The sequence below is a fragment of the Meriones unguiculatus genome, chromosome X, assembly GCF_030254825.1.
Source record: "Meriones unguiculatus strain TT.TT164.6M chromosome X, Bangor_MerUng_6.1, whole genome shotgun sequence".
Classification (NCBI taxonomy): Eukaryota; Metazoa; Chordata; class Mammalia; order Rodentia; family Muridae; genus Meriones; species Meriones unguiculatus.
Genome location: NC_083369.1, coordinates 12,340,459 through 12,362,629, shown reverse-complemented (window position 1 = coordinate 12,362,629; position 22,171 = coordinate 12,340,459). Strand labels below are relative to the sequence as shown.

At 39.6% G+C, this 22,171-nt stretch overlaps 1 pseudogene; it reads left to right on the top strand.

Annotated features, from left to right (window-relative positions):
- The first annotated feature begins 14,610 nt into the window (after positions 1-14,610).
- Positions 14,611-15,263, top strand: LOC110543270 (polycomb group RING finger protein 6-like; annotated as a pseudogene).
- Positions 15,264-22,171: the final 6,908 nt, after the last annotated feature.

The following is a 22,171-nucleotide window of genomic DNA, read 5'->3' as shown; positions in this document are numbered from 1 at the left end:
ACAATCCTGAACATCTATGCCCCAAATACAAGGGCACCTGCATTCAGTAAAGGAAAAATTATTAAAGCTTAAATCACACATCAATCCCAACGCATTAAGAGTGGGAGACTTCAACACCCCACTAGCACCAAGGGACAGATCATCCAGACAGAAGCTAAATAGAGAAATATTGAAACTGACAGAGGTCATGAATCAAATGGACCAGATACCTACAGAACTTTTCTCCCAAACACAAAAGAACACACTTTTTTCTCAGCACCATATGGAACCTTCTACAAAATTGACCATATAGTCAGTCAAGATGCAAACCTCAACTGATGCATGAAAAGTGAATTAACCCATTGTTTTTTTTTTATCAGATTACGATGGATTAAACCTAGATGTCAACAACAACAGAAACAACAAAAGCCTACACACTCATGAAAACTGAACAACTCCCTGCTCAATGATCACTGTGTGACAGAAGAAATAAAGAAATAAATTAAAGACTTCGTAGAATTCAATGAAAATGAGGGCACAACTTACCCAAACTTATGGCATATCATGACAGTAGTGTTCAGACAAAAGTTCATAGCACTAAGTGCTTTCATTAAAAAAAATTGGTGAGATCCCATATTACCAACCTAACAAATGATCTGAAAGCTTTACAAATACAGGAGCAAACAAACCCAAGAAGAGTAGAGGGCAGGAAATAATAAAACTCAGAGCTGAGAACAATAAATTAGAAGCAAAAAGAGCAATACAAAGAATCAATGAAATTTAGACTTGGTTCATTGGGAAAATAAAGATAGAAAAACCCATAGCCAAATTAACAAAATCAGAAATGAGAAGGCAAACATAATAACAGACACTGAGGAAATAAAAAGAATTATTAGGTCTTACTTCAAAAACCTCTATTCCACAAAATTGGAAAAATCTAAAGAAATATTTGATTTTCTTGGTAGATTTCACCTACCAAAGTTAAATCAAGAGCAGGTAAACAGTTTAAACAGCCTTTTAACCATTAAGGAAATAGAAGCAGTCATCAAGTCTCCCAACCAAAAATAAAAATAAAAAATAAAAAAAATAAAAAATAAAGAGCCCAGTTCCAGATTGTTTTTTTTTTGGGGGGGGGAGGGAATTCTATCAGACTTTCAAAGAGGAGCTAGTGCCAATACTCTTTGAACTATTCCACAAAATAGGAAGTGAAGGAGGATTGCCACACTCATTTTACGGGCCACAGTCACCTTGATACCGAGACCACACAAAGACTCAACAAAGGAGGAAAATTTCAGACCAATCTCCCTTATGAACATTGATATAAAAAATATTCAATAAGATACTTGCAAACCGAATTCAAGAACACATCAAACATATCATCCACCATGATCAATTGAGTTTCATCTTAGAAATGCAGGAATGGTTTGACATACAAAATTCCATCAAGGTAATCCACCATGTAAACAAACTAAAAGCAGAAAATCATATGATCATCTCATTAGATGCAGTAAAAATTTTGACAAAATACAGCACCCCTTCATGATAAAAGTCTTGGAGCTATCAGGGATACAAGTCCCATACCTAAACATAATAAAGGCTATATACAACAAGCTGAAAGCCAACATCAAACTAAATGGAGAGAAACTTAAATCAATCCCACTAAAATCAGGAACCAGACAAGGTTGCTCACTCTCTCCATATCTCCTCAATATAGTACTAGAAGTTCTAGTAGAGCATTAAGACAACTAAAGGAGATAAAAGGGGTACAAGTCAGAAAAGGAGAACTTAAAGTATTGCTATTCACAGATGATATGAAAGTATACATTAGTGACTCCAAAAATTCCACCAGAGAACTCCTGCAGCTGATAAACTCCTTCAGCAAAGTGGCTGGATACAAGATGATTTCAAAAACGTCAGTAGCCCCCCCTGTATACAAATGACAAACAGACTGAGATAGAAATTAGGGAAACTACACACCACAAATAATATAAAGTATCTTTGTGTAACTCTAACCAAGCAAGTGAAAGATCTGTATGATAAGAACTTCAAGTCTCTGAAGAAAGAAATTGAAGAAGACACTAAAAGCTCAAAAGTTCTTCCAAGCTCATGGATCAACAGATTTAATGTAGTAAAAATGGCCATCTTACCAAAGGCAATTTACAGATTCAAGGCAATCCCCATCAAAAAACCAGGACAAATTTTCACAGACCTTGAAAGAGTAATTCTAATCTTCATATAGAAAAACAGTAACAACACCAACAACAACAACAACAAAAACAGAATAGCTTTAAAAATTCTATACAATAACAGAACTTATGTAGGCATCTGCGTACCTGAACTCAAGCTATACTACAGAGAAATAGTATTAAAAACTGCATGGTACTAGCATAGAAATAGACTGATTGATTAATGGAATAGAACTGAAGACTCAGAAATAAAGCCACATACCTATGTACACCTGATTTTTTACAAAGGAACAAAAACCATACAATGGAAAAAAGACAGCATCTTCAAAAATGGTGCTAGTCTAACTGGATGTCCACATGTAAAAAAAATGCAAATAGGCCCACCTCTATTACCCTGTACAAAATTAAAGTCCAAGTGCATCAAAGACCTCAACATAAAACCAGTTACATTAACTCTGCTAGAGGAGAAAGTATGTAAGAGCTTTGAACTCATTGGAACAGGAGACAACTTCCTGAAAAGAATGCCAATAGCTCAGGCTCTAAGCTCTACAATTAATAAATAGGACTCTTGAAACTAAAAAGCTTCTGTAAAGCAAAAGACATGATGAATAGAATGAAATGGCAGTCTACAGATTGGGAAAAGATCTTCACCAATCATACATCCTACAAATGGCTAGTTTCCAGAATATATAAAGAAGTCAAGAAAGTAAACAACAAACCAAATAATCCAATTAAAAATGAGATAGAGAGCTAAACAATCTCAAGTGGTGGAGAAGCATTTAAATAAATGCTTAATGTCCTTATTAATTGGGAAATGCAAGTCAAAATGATTTTGAGAGTCCATCTTATACCCACCAGAATAGTTAACATCAGATTTTAGTAAGCATATTCTATCTTACATGTCTAATATCCACTTATAAGTGAGTATATACCCTGTGAGTCTTTTTGCTTCTGTGATACCTCACTCAGGATGATCTTTTCCAGTTCCCACCATTTACCTGCAAATTTTATCATTTCCTTGTTTTTATTGCTGAGTAATATTCCATTGTATAGATGTACCACAATTTCTGCATCCATTCTTCAGTTGAGGATCATCTGGGCTATCTCCAGCTTCTGATTATTACAAATAAAGCTGCTACAAACATGGTTGAGAAAATGTCCTTATTGTGTACTTGAGCATGTTTTGGATATATGCCTAGGAGTGGTATAGCTGGATCTTGAGGAAGCTTTATTCCTAATTGTCTGAGAAATATGCCAGATTGATTTCCAAAGTGGTTTACAAGTTTACATTCCCACCAGCATAGGACTCTGGTTAAATTCTCAAACCCCATACAACAAGGCAAAGAGGATGAACATCAGAAGAAGGAGAAAATAGGGAATAGTACAGGAGCCTACCACAGAGGGCCTCTGAAAGGCTCTACCCTGCAGGGTATCAAAGCAGATGCTAAGACTTTTGGCCTACCTTTGGGCAGAGTGCAGGGAATTTTATGAAAGAAGTGGGAAACAGCAAGATCTGGAGAGGACAGGAGCCCTGCAAGGGGAGCAACAGAAGCAAAAAATCTGGGCACAGGTGTCTTTTCTGAGGTCCAACCAAAGACCATTGATGGAGATAAACTAGAACCCCTGCACAGATGGCAGTTCAGTGTCCAAGTGAGTTCCATAGTAATGGGAAGAGGGACTCTCTGTGACATGAACTGATTGGCCTGCTCTTTGATCACCTCCCCCTGAGGGGGAAGCAACCTTGCCAGGCCACAGAGGCAGACAGTGCAGCTACTCCTGATGAGACCTGATAGACTAGGATCAGAAGGAAGGAGAGGAAGCCCACCCCTATCAGTGGACTTGGGGAGGGGCATGTGTGAAGAAGGGGGAGGGGAGGATGAAGGAAGCCATGAAGGGATACAAAGTGAATAAAGTATAATTAAGTAAAATTAAAATAAAAAAATGGAAAGAAAAAAATGAATAGTTAATATTAAAAGCTTAAGTGACAACACATGCTGGCAAAGGTTTGGAGAAAAAGGAACACTTTTCCATTGCTGGTGAGAGTGCAAACTTGTACAACTACTTTGGAAAGCAATCTGGCGCTCTCTCAGAAAACTGGGAATAGCCATACCTTAAGACCCAGCTATACCACTCCTGGGCATACACCCGAAAGCTGCTCCACCGTACAACATACATTTGCTCAGCCATGTTTGTAGCAGCTTTATTAGTAATATCCAGAACCTGAAAGCAACCCAGATGTCCATCAATGGAGGAATGGGTACAGAAATTGTGGTATTTTTATACAATGGAATACTACTCAGCAATCAAAAAGGAGGAAATCTTGAAACTTTCAGGCAAATTGATGGAACTAGAAAAGATCATCTTGAATAAGGTAACCCAGACCCAGAAAGACACACATGGTATATACTCACTTATAAGTGGATTTTACTGATATAGTAGAGGATAGACATACCACAAAACAAAAGAAGAAAATAACAAAGAAGACCCAAGTGAGGTCATATAAATCTCACTCTGAAGGGGAAACAAAATAGAGAGAGGTAGCGGCTGAAGATTGAGAACAATGTAGAAGAGAGAGCACACAGGGAAATAAGGGTGGAGATCAGACCTGTGGGGAGTAAGAGCAGGAGGGCAGAAGGCCTGCAGAGAAAAGAGAAATGGTGGGTGGGGGTATCTCTGAGGCAAACTGCAGCTCTAAATCAGAACAGGCCTTTGTGAGGATATGAAGGGGTCTCTAGCTAATACTCCTAGTAGCAGGGCCCATGGAGCCTGAAGAAACTCCTTTTCTTGACAAGACTCTTAGTGGATGGAGGTCACCAAGTCACCCACAAAAACCTCAATCCAAAACTTACCCTACCCACAAGACCTTCAGGGAAGGTATTACAGATAGAGCAGAGATTGAGGGAATGTCCAATCCTAAGACCCATCTCATGGAAGAAAGCCAACCCCAATCACTATTAACAGTACTATGATATGCTTGCAGAAGGGAGCTTATCAGAGTTGCCATCTTAGAAGTTCCAGCCAGCAATGGCTCTAAACAGATACTAAGAATCAGAGCCAAACACTGGGTGAAGCATAGGGAGTCTACTATAAGAGAGTGGGGGTAGAAGGATAAATGGACGTAGAGGTGGCAAAAGCTCCACGGACTCTGGAGTCTGAAGCACCAACCAAGAACAATGCACGGTCTGGACCTAAGTCCTCTACTTATAAGTAGCTGATGGGCATCTTAGGGTTTATATTGGCCCACTAGTCAGTAAAGTGGGAGATATCTCAGAAATGGAATATGTTGTCTGCTTTTTGATCACTTTCCCCTGATAGGACTGCCCTACTCAGTTCTCATGTGAATAAATGAGCTGGCGTGTCAGCAAAGGGGAGATGGGATGTGAGAGGGAGGGTGGGACTGCAAGCAGAGAAGGTAGGGGCCTATTACCGAGATGTAAATTGAATTAATTCTTAAAAACTGAAATTTTTCTTAAAAAGAACAGAAAATTGGAAAGACAGCCAGTGTTTATGAAAATGCCCTCACTGGCAAACTAACCTACAGATGTAATGAAATCTAGACTAAAATGCCAGGAACATTCTCCATGGGCCTTATTTTTCTCTTCTCTGACAGAAAACAGAGGAGGAGTGGAATTGGGGAAGAGGGGATTTGGGATGAGGGGAATGAGAGGAATGGAAGGAGTGGAAATGGCAGTCGAAAAATCTAAAAAAAAAAAAAAAAAAAAAAAAGGTTTTCGTTTAAAAAAAAGGGACAATCAAAGAAGTATTAGCCCAAACCAGCAAAACTGCAGGGATTACACTACCTGATTTCAAAATATACTACTAAAACTATAGTAAATAGTATGGTCTTGCACAAAATATGCTAACATAGACCAATGGAATAGAAGATTCTACAAATAAATGTCCATGTCTACAGCCAACTGATTTTCAATAAAGGCATTAAAAGCACTCACTAACAGTGTCTGGAGGCACTGGCCTATAATCACAGCTACTACGAACACTAAGTGAGAAGAATCACAAATGCAAGGCTCCCTTGAGCAACTTAGTATGAATGAAAGTTTCCAAACAGAAAACAAAAACACTTCAAATTGAGGGTAAAATTACCCCCATTTCCTCATTAGAGATACCCAAAGATTTGGTTTAACACTTCTTATCAAAATCATAGAAGATTTCAATCTCTAATAATAACAATATTTAAGATGTTTTATACCTAAGAAATGATTTTTTATTAATTGAGTTTTTATGGTGTCCTATGGTAAAGTAAGCTAGGACTAGAAAATACTGAATAATATTCATACTCTGCCAATGAGAAGCATGTGAGCAATATTACAAACCAAGTCCTAGTTGAAATGCAGTCCCATTTTCTTCTCTGGCTCCCAAATGATAAATAAGACTCCGTTATGCTTACAAGACCCAAGTAATCTTAAATTCTCACCAGTCTAGCCTCTTGTTTCTATCCTTGTTTAATATTTGGTATGTGGGAAACAATAATTTTGTTAAAAAGAAATTTAAAAAATACTATATTTTTATCTGAGTTCTTCTGTAATATAGCCATCCATTTACTCCCCCCAAGTAAAGTATTGTATAACACCAAGACAATACAATCAAGGTAAAATCCACAAACATGAGTTTAAATAATTTTCATAATAATATTTTAGATATAAAAATGCTATTTCCTGAAAAGTAGAGCTAGCCACTCTGCATGAGGATTCAGGTATGAAATGAAAGTGGCTAAAAGAAAAACTAAAATTGTGCAATAACAGATTATCTTAACTATTTCAAATATAAAATAAATCACTAAATGCAAATGACCATACACGTGCTCAGAAAACATATAACATGATGGAATATGATGGCACATGTAGAAGGGTTGGTTAGGATGCTACTTTCATCATCTGCTATTTTCACTTTATTAGTCCAAACTGTGTTCTTTAAAGATTTTATTTTAAGGTGTGTGTATGTTTGAGACTCCGTGTATGCAGTTGCCCACAGGACTTTAAGGTAATATCCAAATTCCCTAGAACTGTATTTATAACCAACCCTGAACTGCCTAATGTGGGTTCTGGGAACTGAGTCTGGTTTCTCTGAAAGGGCACTAAGTGCTCTGAACCACTGTGCTGTACCTCCAGGCCCATACTGTGTTCTTAATCATCATAGTTTAACATGCACTACTCATATTAAATATTATATACAAATATTATGTCAAATATAGAGGATTTAAAAAATCAAGGCTAGATCAAAATGGTTGATAGATTTTGATGTTATGATTCAAGAGTTTATTCTTTAATTGCTTTACTGGTATGATGGCTAATTTTGGCTGTCAAGTTGACATACCTAAGAGGAAACCTCACTTGAATTGCCTGTATCAGATTGGCCCATGAGTATGGCAGTGTGGCATTTTCTTGATTTCTAATTGATATAAGAGGGCCCAGCCCACAGCACACTGTGCCATCTGTGGGCAAGTGGGCCTGGTTGTATAACAAAGGTAGCTAGTGTATGACAGGGAGTTAGTCACTAAGCAGCATTCCTCCATGGGTTCTGCTTCAGTTCCTACCTCCACATAGGAACTGCCTTGCTTGAGTTTTTGCCTTGGCCTCCCTCAGTGATGGAATTGTGATGTAAAAGTGAAAATCAATCATTTTCTTCCCTAAGCTGGTTTTGGTTAGTGTTTAATTACATCAAGAGCAACACAAAGTAGAACAATCAATTATTCCTCTCCTCTGCAGACTACTCTCCTTCCCTATTGCATAGCCTCGTCCACATTACATCATTATAATCCTCCTTCCTAGCGACATGGAATTATTTTCAAAAGAAGATTTCGCTCCCATATGCACAAAATGTGATTGCTCAGGAGGGGGACAGTAAGAGGCAATGAAATTTCTCTGGAAAGAAACCATACATTACCTCAAAGCTGATTAACTGATTAAAATGTCAATTATTGCAGAAAGGTTGGCATGTTGCAAGTCCAGAACCTCATAATCGCCGCCTAGCTTTATCTTTATGACTTTCTTTGTCCTGTTAATATAAACATTTATGAAACTGTCACCATGATATCCATGGAAATCTCAATCTGTTTCTGGGACATGGTTACAATATTTGGCTCTGGAATAAACTTTTACCAGTTTGATGAGAGAGCTGTGCTTCTTCCATTGACATTAGCAAGACCCTATCTCATGAAGAAAGAAACAGTTAAAGGGCTGTTAGAACATGGGCCTGGCAGAACAGAGGATGTTCTGAGCTCTGGCTAACAGCTCTTAACTTATAGTACCTGGTTCCTCCATGTTATTTGTCAGTTCTGCTATCTCAGAATAAATTATGTAGTATAAAACTACCAGCCCCTGAAAAAATGGTAAAATCCAGGCATTTCAGGTATTTCCTTTGTTTGAGGATATTCTCTGAAGATTTTTCAAAGAACTTTTTCTTCTAATGGTTTCTCTGGCCTCTACCACAGTCCACCATCCCTCTGAATAAGGTTACCTTTCTTTCTCTGCCTATCTTTCTTACACTTACTGCGAGCTATTCTTCTTAATAAAATTCCTCTCTAAGTTCTAAAGGTTCTCTTTCTCTTTAAGGCCCTGTTATGCTGATACATACATATATACATACATACATACAAACATACAGACACATGTGATCTCAGGCCCTTTTTCTCGAAGGACATTTGCTGTCAGCTTTTTGTTGTTTTTATCTAACATGAAGGATATAGTTCATTGTTAAACTTCTTGACTAATCTATACAAAGCCTTTAGTCCAGTTCTCTATATTGCAAAACAAACAAAGAAAGATAAAAGGATGGAAAAGGAAACCAACAAGCAAAAACACACATTAGAGAATAAATAGTTGTTTATAATAAATGGTGCTAGGAATATTAGAGAACCACCTAAATAATAACGTAACTGAAATTCTTTCACTTACAAGGTTTAAATTACTTAAAGTTTAAATCAATTAAAAACATTTAAATGTAAGGCCTAGAATGACAGAAGTAGCAGAAGAACACATAGGGGGAGAGCTGAGGATATTGTAATGGATATAGAATTTTAGACTAGACCCAAATACACAGGAAACAAAATAAAAATAGATAAATGGGAATTATTTCAAACTAAAATTCTTCTATACCACACACACACACACACAAAAAAAAAAAAAAAACCATCAGAAGAGACAACCTACAGAATGGGAGAAAAATTTGTAGAGTATCTAACAAAGGTAAATATCCAGAATTTGTAAATATCTAAAGCTCAAGAAGACTAACAACATTCAGAACTGCAAATATCTTAGTGTTTCTACTGCTGAATCAAAATTCCATGATCAAAAAGTAAGTTAAGGAGAAAAGGATTTATTTAGATTACACTTCCACAGCATGGATCATTATTTTAGGAATTCAGCACAAGAATTCAAATAAGGCAGGGACCCTGGAGGCAAGGGGTGATGTAGAGGCCATGGAGGAGTGCTGCTTACTGGCTTGCCCCCCTTGGCTTGCTCAGCCTATTTTTTTATAGAACCCAGGACCACCAGCCCAGGGATGATGCCATCCACCCTGGGCTGTACCCTCCCCCATCAATCACAAATCAAAAAACAAAAAACAAAGAACTTACATCTGAATCTTAGGGCAGCAGTCTCTCAACTGAAGTTTTCTCCCTTCAATATAACTCTAGCTAATGTAAAGTTGACACAAGACTAGACAGCACAGAAAACTAAGTAGAGTGGTTCATCCCTATATCTTCTAGCACTCAGGAAGCTGGGGCAGGACTGTAAAGATTTTTAAACCAGAGTGGTCTATTTATTGAGTTCTAGGATACTCTGGGCTATAGAATAATATACTATCTTTGAAAATATTATCCCAACTCAAAATACCCAATCAAGAAGTCTGCAAAAGACTTAAGTAGACATTTCTTAAGAGATTCATATAGCTAACAGATACATGGAAAAGATCTCGACATTACTAATCATCAGGTAAATACAAATGAAATCCTTCTCATTCTAATAAGAATTCTATAATCAAAAAGTCAAAAGATAATTAAATACTTTCCTGGGAGACACCAATAAAATTCCTTGCCCACATTTCCCTTTTTCCTTTCCTCCTAATCAACCACAGAGCCTCCTCCTTTGATTTTACATTATGTGGCGCAGTCTTTCTTCCTGACATCCATAAATATAACAAAGTGTTTTTGTGAATGACAATTAACTCCTAATTGCTTATAATCACAATGACTAAAGAGCAACTGCACCTCTAGTGTAAAACAAGAAGGGTAGTCTGGCCTCTCTTTAGGACAACATGCCACTCATTTATTTGCATAGCAATACTTAAAGGCACCAGTAGGCACCAAAGGGATACTTTAAGTGATCCTCCTACTTAGATTCCTTTCCAAAGGAAAGCCTCTTGCCATTAGGACTCTGTTTTGCCCAGGTTTTTACATGTATATGTAACATATTATATATTATGTAATATTATGCATATATATATATATATATATATATATAGCTTCTAATGTTCTATTATTTCAAAGCCCAATCACAATATCAAGGTCCTTTCTCCTAGTAAATATCATTCTCACTTCTACTGTAGACTAGAGCTACTGTTGCAGTTAGTGCTTTTGTTGCTTTGTTTTTGCTTGTTATTTCCATCCTAAATTCACAACTTGAAAATGGACTTTTCTAAAAGTGCTGTCATAATCTGAGTTAATCACTTAAATCCAGAGAGTCCCCTTCTGATGGCACCCCATTTAACACTGAGCAGATAGACTAAGTTAAAAAAATCCTTCTAAAAGGTGAAGTTTAATTTATTTGTAAGTGTTTTGGAACAGCCTGCTCAATAGACAGGGCAGCACTGATGAGTGTTGAGACAACTATCACTGTTGCTTTCCTATCCAGGTGGGCCTACACTGTTCAGTAGGAAGATAGTACACTCCAGAGCCCTTTGTTAATGGTCAGCCAAACGTCACTGTGGAGGTTTCTACAAGACTAGGTAGGCATGGTCTCTGTAGAGGAATATAGAATGGCAGAGAAACACTTAAATACATGTTCAACATTCTTAGCCATCAGGGAGATACAAATCAAAACAACCCTGAGATTTCACCTTACACCCATCAGAATGGCCAAGATCAAAAACTCAAGTGACAACACATGCTGGAGAGGTTGTGGAGAAAAGGGGAAACCTCCTCCATTGCTGGTGGGAATGTAAACTTCTACAACCACTCTGGAAATCAATCTGGCGCTTTCTCAGACAACTAGGAATAGCGCTTCCTCAAGATCCAGCCATACCACTACTGGGCATATATCCAAAAGAGGCTCAAGTACACAACAAGGACATTTGCTCAACCATGTTTGTAGCAGCTTTATTTGTAATAGCCAGAAGCTGGAAACAAATGTCCACCAAAGGAGGAATGAATACAGAAATTTTGGTACATTTACACAATGGAATACTACTCAGCAATTAAAAACAAGTAAATTATGAACTTTGCAGGCAAATGATGGGATCTAGAAAAGATCATCCTGAGTGAGTTATCCCAGAAGCAGAAAGACACACATGGTATATACTCACTTATAAGTGCATACTAGACCTATAAGATAGGATAAGCATACTACAATCTGTATACCTGAAGAAGATAAACAAGAAAGAGGACCTGGGGTAACATGATCAATCCATACTTAGAAAGACAAATGGGGTGAACATTGGATGTAGGAGAAAACAAGTAACAGGACAGAGGGCCTGTGAAAGACTACTAGGTATAGTAGTGTATCAAATCAGATGCTGAGACTCATAACCAAACCTTTGGCAGAGTGCACTGAATCATATGAAAGAAGGGGGAGTTAGTATGACCTGGAGAGGACAGGAGCTCCACAAAGACCAAATATAGCTGGGCACAGGGGTCTTCTATAAGACTGTTTCTCCCACCAAGGACCATGCATGGATAAAACCTAGAACCCCTGCTCTGATGTAGCCCATGGCAGCTCAGTACCCAAGTGGGTTCCCTAGTAAGTGGAACATGAACTCAATGGCTGCCTCTCTGACTTCCCCCTGCCTCTAGGGAGAAGCAGCCTTGCTAGGCCACAGAGGAAGACATTGCAGCAAGTCCTGAAGAGACCTGACAAACTAGCGTCAGATGGAAGGGGAGGTGGACCTCCCCTATCAGTGGACTTAGAGAGGGGCAGGGAGCAGATGAGTGAGGGAGGGTGGGATTGGGAGGGAATGAGGGAGAGGGCTACAGCTGGGATACAAAATAAATAAACTGTAACTAATACAAAAATAAAAATTTAATTAAAAAAAAGACTAGGCATGGACCTTTTCTGAAGGTGCTGTGGGTATAACATACTGAATCATCAGTAACCTTGGCTGTGTTGCTGTTCTTTAACAGTGGGGAACAGAAAAGGTCATGTTACAGCAAACTATGGTCCACTGAAAGGAAAAAAAAAAATTTACAGTTCTGGCCAGAACTCAGAAAAGATAAATCCTGAGTCTTTTTTCATCTTACCCGTAAAAGCATTAAAATTTTTAGACAAGATGAAAGAAATGATATATACATTATGCAGATTCATCAGGAAAACAAAATTTTTAGAACTGATAGGTAGTCTCCTGGATGATGAGTAATTCCACTAGTGCCAAGGTTCCTGTAGTCCAGTGCCTAGTCACATCCCCAGTTTAGATTTTTCAGAAAATTCTAATCCTGAGGGTTCCTATTACAATCCCTGGAACTCAGCAAGAATGCTTAATAAAGGGGGGGGGGGCATTATATATAATCTTGCCTAAATTCCACCAAATTTTACCCATTCAAGATATCCTGCAGCTCATTCAGAAATTTAATGTGCTCTGTTAGGTGTCTCAAAAATAAAAAATAAAAATGAAGATATAGTTCAGTGATTGAGGAATCACTGAACATAGAGAAGATCCTAGGTTCGATTTCTGTTACCACAAAAAAATATAACAAATTATACATAACAACCAACAAGAGGGGGAAAGAATGGGGGAAACGGAGAGAGAAGGTCAGAGGGAGATAAAGAGGGAAAATGATACAAAATGGAGAAAGGAGGAGTGAGAGAGCCTGAGAGGGAAAGATGAAAGGGAGCAGGAGAAGCTCAAATAGTACTTGGATTCCCATCCTTAGTCAATAGACGGTTCTTCTCAATATACATTTCAAAACAGAAATGTCATATTTTCTAGCAAAAATAATCTTGGCTCCCATGTAAACTCTGCAATTTGTTTCTTTCTTTTTTTTCTGGGTGTGGGAGGCGTTTTTGTTTCATTGGGATTATCCTTGTTTTGTTTTGTTTGTTTTGTTTTGTTTGTTTTGTTTTGGTTTGGTTTTGGTTTGTTTTTGAAGCAGAGTTTCTCTGCATAGCCTGGCTGGTTTTGGAACTCACTCTGTAGAGCAGGCTGGTTTCAAATTCAGAGATCCACCTGCTTCTGCCTCTCAAGTGCTGGGATTAAAGCCATGGGCTACCACTGCCCAGTTTGGCTCTGTTATTTCAGATTGTCTTAGATGAACAGTTTCCCAGCCACCTCTGCAGTTCCCCAACATTGGTTCCTCTGCCTAACTTCTCTAGATTCAGCTTGTTGCCCCACCCCACTCTGTTTCATTTGCTTCTTCCACTATCACCTCTTGGCCTGGCCGAACTCTGTTTATTGCCACTTCACCGTCCTATTGCTTGTCCGTGCTCAGCTTTCTGTTTGTACTCAGCATCCCCTTCCCTGAGATGGTCTCACCTACCCTAATCTCACTTCAAACAGTCCACCTCTTGGTCTTACCTCGTCTCATGGTTTTGCCTTTCCTAGTGGCCCTGACATCATCTTGTGATGTCACCTGGCTTCCTTCCTGGTGTCATCTTACCTTCCCCGGAGGTCTTTCCTCAAGATATAGTCTTGCCTTCTGATCTGGCCTAACTTCCTGGTCTCGTCCCTCCGTGCCACATCGAGCCTCTAAGTGCTTCCTAAATCTTACGGTGCTTCCTTACTCCCCTCACTTTCTGATCTTGGGGTCCAGTTCCACTGCCTCAACATCGAGTCTTGCCCTAAGTCCAGGTCTCCTCTCGCCAGACTGAGGGTCTGGGTTCTGGCCTCTTCTGGCCCCTGGGTCTGGATTCTGGCCTCTCCAGACCCTCTGTCTGGTCTGGACTTTCCTAAATCCCAGTCAGCTTTGGACGGACCTCACTGTCTGGTGTGGCCTCACCTGACTCTCTGTCTCACCTCGCCTGTCTCATCTCTGATTCCAACACTGGCTCATCTCGTCTCTTCTCCAGATTTTGCTTTGCTTCCTGGTCTTGCCTTGATTCAACTCAGGATTGCACCCGGTGGTCTAATCTCAGAGTCTGGTTTCACGTTATGATCTCTCATGGACAGGTTTTCCATTCTCTTCAGGTCACACTTCAAGGTCTCAATCTTTTTGCCTCAACACGTCGAACTATCTCTCACCTCTGCCTCACTTCTCATATCTGCCTTGCAGCAAAATCTGGCCATGCCATTGCCCAGTTTGTTCCCTGCCGGACCAGCTATGAAGAGCAGCCTAGAGGTCCAGGAGGACAGCCTGGATGCTGCCAAAACAGAGGGCACAGAGGAAGCAGAGGAGGTCTTTTGGCCTGCATCCCAGGACTTGTAACCACAACAGCACCTCCAACTGATGAAGAGGACCAGTCCACCAGCATGGAGGTGGGAACTCAGAAATACCTGGTTTCTGAGCCTACTCAGCAAGAAGAGGAGAAGGCAGCTATGGAGTCTGACCAGGAAGAGCACCTCGTTTCTCTCTCGCACCTGACCCCACACATCTCCTGTTCTATTTGCAAAAGCTATTTAATAGATGTGACTGTGACAACCATTACAGAATGTCTTCATATCTTCTGTAAAGGCTGCATCGTAAAACATTTTAAACATAGCAACAGATGGATGTCTGAAGTGCAACATTAAAGTGCTTGAGGCCAACCCTCATAATAACCTGAAGCTGGATCAAAAATTACAAAATATAGAGTACAAATTAACTGCAGGTCCAGAGGAAAAAAATTAAAGCAAAGGAGTGAATTCTATAAAGGAAATTGTCCAGAAACACCAAAAGCTGCTGCTGTCTCACAGCCAGGCCCTTCAAGAGAAGAGAACAGTAAGAGAGTTGTGGAATAGTGTCTTAGTTCACGTGAACCTGATGTCTCTAGCACTGGAGTCTATGGGTACTACATTGAGCATACATTGAGCATGTTAAGCCACTAAAAACCAAATTTATCTGCCTCAGCAAATGCAACCATTGAACATGTAGAACATTTTCTCAAATAGGCCTTCCTGCAGCTTGTCAGATTGGAACCACCTGTGGTGGTCAGTTGCTGAAGGACTTCCAAACTCTGTAAGAAGTCCATTGTACAGTAGGGCATGCTGGGATGCAGGTTGGTCTGCCACCTTTTATTACAATCTTGTGGTTTCTCCTCTCAAAGTGACTTCCTATGGTTATTATGAAAGGACAGAAAGTAAAAAGTCCTCCACAGAACTGAATCTTATGTAGAGTTCTAGAAAACATGGAATCATTATCATCTGTACTATTTCTGACATACCTTTGTTTCCACACCAGGAATCTTAGCATTTCTATGTACAGCTTGAAACAATATGTTGGAATCCAGTTTCACCACAAACTGTAGAAAGCATTCAGAATTTGAAAAAACAATCAAATGTAGAATTTTAAAATTCTTTGTGGTTCTGAACACCTTAAACTTGTTTTTGCTTACTGTCTTTGAGATAAGTTGGTTACAATTTTCTCTTCTTTTAAACTGACTATGAATTGTGTGCTCCTTGCTACATTGTTACCTCATCACAGGTCCAAATCAAGAACAAACCAGCCAAGGGTTTGAACCTCTGCAAAAGTGAGCCAAAATGGACATTCTTATGTTAATTATTTCACTTACTTTTTGCAATCATAGAATGCTAAGTAACTTGTCATTCAAGTTGGTTGTTGGGATTTTCCTCTGTGGGATGGCATCAGGTAGTCTTCTTTTGGAAAATTAACTTTTCCTTTGACTTGGATATTAACAATCGGTCTTCGTTAAATTGCAGAATAGCTCTCTATTAAAGGCCAAAATTATTGGATATATTATGTTCTCCTCATATTTTGAACTTAACATTTTTGGAATTAACAACACTCCTGAAGAAATCCTATGCAGTTCTAAAAAGTATGAATTATTTTGTATTAAGAGAATGTCTCCTGTAGGTTGTATGGCGTGAGCCATAAACCTTCAATGTAGTAAGACATTTTAATGTCATAAAATAAAAGGTGTGTCTTTGTAATCTGTACAAACATACACACCAGAGTTGTTATCAGTGTCACTGGGGTAGTGACATCATGCAAGGTTTTCATAGAGGGTGGTTGATATCTTGTAATGACACCACTTCTGGAATAGAAAAATTCAGGTGAATGTGGAGGGATACAGAACATATACTCAGTGTCTCTTTGGGGAATCACCTTCATTGACTGAATATTTAAAGCCTATTTTTCTACTATATTTGCACCAGCTTAAAATAATTATTTGAAATTCCTCTGAACTAATACCTGGGTGCTCATCACTCTTACAGATAAACTGCCCTATGGGTGCCTAAGCTGTAGCATGTATGAAGTGCCCATCTTCCAGAGCTACCTTATTTTCAAGAATAAAAAATAAAAATGTTTTGATTAAAGTTAACACAACTGTCAGTTGCCAAATATCTTCATCTACAAGAAGTATAGCTCATGACTGCTAATAGAATAAAATGTTGTGTCCATGTGTATCATGATGTCACTATATTCCTGTTGAGATTTGAAATGCCCTATCAGAAATTAAATTTAAGTTTTAATGTGCCTATTGGTGTCTAAACTTCATACAGTGTAAAGTCAGTTTCCTATTGGGAATGCTGGGTGCTGTCACTAGGTCTTGATAGTGAAGACTTAAAAACTTGAAGTTTGAAGGGAGGGGAGACGTAATGCTAAAATATAGATGAGAATTCCAGTTGACGAAAAATAGCATTTAAAGTGGAAAGTTGTGTTTGGAAAACTGTAATGATTGTTTTTTATTAAAACCTTTAAAGGCCAAAAAAAATAAAAATTTAAACATTATTTTGTCCAAATGTAACAACCGGGTGCTTCCTAAAAAATATTTTCAGGGTTTGTTTAATAGAAAAATATTCTAATCTGTACAAAAAACTTTATTGTTTGGGCAAGGGATGGCAATTGTAAAGAATTTGAGAAAGAGCTTGACCTAGTGGTACATGCCTATACTATCAGCACTTTGGAAAGAAGGAAGAAGATGAGGAGATCAAACTCCTCTTCAGCTATATATAGAGCTAAGAACTTAAGCTTTCTCTGTGCTGCGAGAGGAGGTAGGTTATTGGGAATATGTGATTAAAAGGAAATTGTACATCTTATTCTTTTGGCTATGAGTTGAATACCCCATGCTATATTGTTATCCAACCACATGCCAAAATCAGGTACCAACAAGCCATGGGTTTGAACATCTGAAACACTGAGCCAAAATGGACATTTTTTTAATTTAATTTATTTTATTTAATTAAATAAATTAATTTAATTTAATTAATTTTTTATGTTTTTAATATTAATTACAGTTTATTCGCTTTGTATCCCAGCTGTAGCACCCTCCCTCCTCCCTTCCCAATCCCACCCTCTCTCCGTCATCTCCTCCTATGCCCCTCTCCAAGTCCGTGGATAAGGGAAGTCCTCCTCCCCTTCCATCTGACCGTTCTTTATCCGGTCTCATCCAAACTGGTTGCATTGTTCTCCTCTCTGGCTTGGCAAGGGTGCTCCCCCATCGAAGGGAGGCACTCAAAGAGCTAGGCACTAAGTTCAGGTAAGAGACCGTCCCTCTTCCCCTTACTAGGGAACCCACTTGGAGACTGAGCTGCCATGGGCTGCATTTGTGAGGGGTTCATCTCCATCCATGGTCTTTGGTTCGAGAATCAGTCTCAGAAAAGACCCCTGTGCCCAGATATTTTAGTTCTGTTGCTATACTTGTGGAGCTCCTGTCCTCTCCAGATCTTACTGTCTCCCCCTTCTTTCCTAAGATTTCTTGCAAGCTGCCCAGTTTGTTTAAGGGTCTCATTATCTGTTTTAATACAATGCTGGGTAGAGTCTTTTAGAGGCCTTCTCCTGTCTTGTTTCCTGTTTTCTCCTTCTTCCAATGTCCATCTTGTTTATTTTTCCGAGTGAGGATTGACCATCTTACCCAGATTCCTCCTTCCAGCTCTCCTTTAGATGTACTGATTTTTGTGGATTTATCCTGTATTATATGTCTATTATCCACTTATAAGTGAGTATATACCATCTGTGTCTTTCTGTTTCTGGGATACCTCACTCAGGATGATCTTTTCTAGTCCCCACTATTTGCCTGCAAATTTCATGATTTCCTTGTTTTTAATTGCTGAGTAGTATTCCATTGTGTAAAAGTACCATAATTTCTGTATCCATTCCTCTATTGAGGGACATCTGGGTTATTTACAGGTTCTGGTTATTATGAATAAAGCTGCTATGAACATGGTTGAACAAATGTCTTTGTCGTGTAGTTGATATATGCCTAGGAGTGGTATAGCTGGATTTTGAGGAAGTGCTATTCCTAATTGTCTGAGAAAGCACCAAATCAATTTCCAAAGTGGTTGTACAAGTTTACATTCCCACCAGCAAAGGAGGAGTGTTCCCCTTTCTCTACATCCTCTCCAGCATGTGTTATCACTTGAGTTTTTTGTTTGTTTGTTTGTTTGTTTGTTTGTTTGTTTGTTTGTTTTAGACATTCTGATGGGTGTAAGGTGAAATCTCAGGGCCGTTTTGATTTGCATCTCCCTGATGACCAAGGACGTTGAATTCTTAAATTAAATATTTCACTTATTTGTTGCAATAATCAGAGGCTAAGTCACTTTATAGGTTTATAGCTAGAATGACACTGAGTCATGGATGGGTGAATTCTAGTGAATAATTATTATAAATGCATGCTGTTATAGTTCCCGCTTTAAACCTAAATTGTCTCTGTCAGGCATTAGTAACCTTATATAAATTTTACCTCCCTGTTTCTTCCAGATTTCATTGTAATCCATCCCTCTTTATGCAACAACACTGTAGTAACCACTTCTCTATGGGACTGTTCACAAGCTATTTGGCTAACCTGAAGACCTCCATACCTGACATGAACTGTGCACATAAGCCACAAAAAGGACCTCTCAGTCACAATGTGAACCCACATAGTTGATGACTTCTTAGTTTTGTTGTTGTTGTTATTTTGTCTTGTCTCCTGCCCACTGGTTGAGCAGTTCATTATGTGTGCTTTGCTACTGTCTTTTTTCTAAGACATGAGGTAAAAGATTCTGCTGTTTCACACATATATCTTTCAGTATTTTTTATGTATTCTTCGTTAGTGTCATGGTTGACTGACACACTGTAAGATAGCATTCTGTAAAGTTCTGCAAGCTCTCCTGGTGAAAATCTTCTCAGTCAATGGCTATCTTGGTAGAAATAATAATAACCAGAGGTCATACAAGAGTCACAAAGGTATCTTCCACAAGCAAAAATTCTGGAGCTCTAGCAAGGGAGGGCTAAGAACCAACACTTTCCAGTGTTCATATTCCAGTGAAGATGACCACATGTATTACTGGTCATTTTGTACTGGAGATGCTAGTAGAGTTAACTTCAGTCTATTCTCAGGGTTTTGTCTGTTCTGCAACGCTACTTCCAGAAAGACAGAGGGCAAAAGGCAAGCTCCAGTAAGGGGCTGTCAAGTAGGTACTGGGCTGCTAAAAGGACTGGTAGATTACAACAGAGTGACTAATATTCTGAACAGCCATTAACTTAGTGAGGTAGTAGATTAGGCTGGAATTTTCAGCCTAGTAAAATAGGAATGTCCCATTCACTAGGGAGATAAGGACCCTCACTGGCCACAGTTGCAATACTTTTGCTTGCTCCTTGTGCCTTAATGTCCTTACATATCCCACTATAGGTCCTAGAGCAAAATGACAGCCTAATGCTTCCAATTAAAAGGCAAAAATATCTAATTTCCACCCCTTCCCCAGGGAGCCTGAAGTGACAGAATGGAAAAGGCCTGTCCAGTGTCCTGAGTTTTGCAGAGTGTGCAGGATGTTTGCCCAGTGCCTCTGTGCTCTGCAGAGCAATCAGAATGTCTGTACAGTGCCCCTGGGCTCAAAAGAGTGTTCACGATGCTTGTCAAATGTCCCTGTGCCTTAGTGTGGAGTGCTCAGGACATTAGTCCAGTGTCAGTGTGCTCTGCAGTGTGCTCAGGATGTTTCTCCAGTGTTCTTTTGCTCTGCAGAGTGCTAAGGCTATGTTTTCAGTGCAATTATACTCTGCTGCAGTGTGCTATCGATGTATGTCCGTTACCGTGTGTTCTGTACAATGCTCAGAATATCGGTGCAGTGCACCATGGCTCTGCAAATTGTTCAGGATATCAAGTCCAGTGCCATTGCTCTGTGCAGTGTGATCAGGATGTCTATCAAATTCCCCTGTTTCTGTTGTGGAATGCTCACTAAGCCTGTCTAAAGGCCCTGAGTTCTGCAGAGTTCCCAGCATGCTTCTCCAGTGCCATTGTACTCTGATTCACAGTGTTCAGGATATTTGTCCAGTGCCCATGGGTTCTGCAGAGTATGCAGGATGTCTGGCCACTGCATCTGTGCTCTGAAGTCTGATCAGGGTTTCTGTTCACTGCCCATGGGCACTGCAGTGTGCTCACTATTTTTGTAAAGTGACCCGTTGTTCTGCTGAGTGTTCATGATAACTCTCCAGTGCCCCTGGGCTCTTCAGAATACTCAGGATGTCTGTGAACTGGTCCTGGGTTTTTCAGATTGCTTACTATGCCTGGACAGTGACGCTGTGTTCAGCAGTGCTCACAATGACTGTCTAGTTCCCCTGGGCTCAGTAGAGTGCTCAGGATAACTCTCTAGTTCCCATGAGCTCTGCAGGGCTTTCAGGATGTCTTTCCAGTGACCCTGTGCTCTCCAGAGCTCAGAGGATGTCTGTCCAGTGTCATTGTACTCTGCTGAAGAGTGCTCAGGGTGTTTGTCCAGTGCCCTCGTGCTATGCAGAGCTCTCCAGTTTTCAGTTGAGTGTTATTGTGCTCTGCTGCAGAGTGCACAGGATATTTATCCAGTATTCTTTGCTCTTTGAAGAGCTCAAAATATTTGTCCAGTGCACCATGGCTCTGCAGAGTGCTTGGCATATCTAATACCTTATAATTATATATGTTCTTTAAAAAGATCTTTTTTTCTATTACATGGAGATAACCTAAGACCCCTGCACAGATGTAGCCCATGGCAGTTCAGTGTCCAAATGGGTTCCATTGTAATAGGAACCTGACATGAACTGTTTGGCCTGCTCTTTAATTACCTTCCTCTGAGGGGGAAGCAGCCTTACCAGGCCACAGAAGATGACAATGCAGCCACTCCAGATGAGACCTAATTGACTAGGAACAGAAGGAAGGAAAAGAAGACCTCTCCTATCAGTGGACTGGGGGAGGGGCATACATGCAGAGAGTGGAGGAAGGGAGGGATTGGGACGGGAGGAGGGAGAGAAGCACAGGGGGAATACAAAGTGAATAAAGTGTAATTAATAAAGAATAAAAAAAAGAAAAAAATCTCTGTACAAGCTGCGGCGTGTTACGGTGTTTCATACAGTATACCCCTTTGCCTCTGTTTTTTGCTGTACTATCAATACTAAATCCTAACTGGGACTTCTCTCAGACATCCTGTAGCCCTGTGTCATGGAGATCTTGCAGCTTTGGATCTGCAGGACTGTTCCTTTCATAAACTCCAGCAGTTCATACATGGGGTTAGTGCTGGGGTAGACCAACTCAAAGCCCTGGCATTGGGCCTGGGTTTTGGTTGTTATTCAGCCCACCAGTTCTCCCACATCACCATGGCATAGGCAATTGGTAGGACCAGTTCTCCAACATCCATACCACCGAGGCTCTCCTATGCTTCCCAGACACGAGGGGTGGGGAGACTTGAACAGACAGCTCTCCAGAGTGCCACAACCTCCTCTGCTGAGGCTAAGTGCCAGGGAT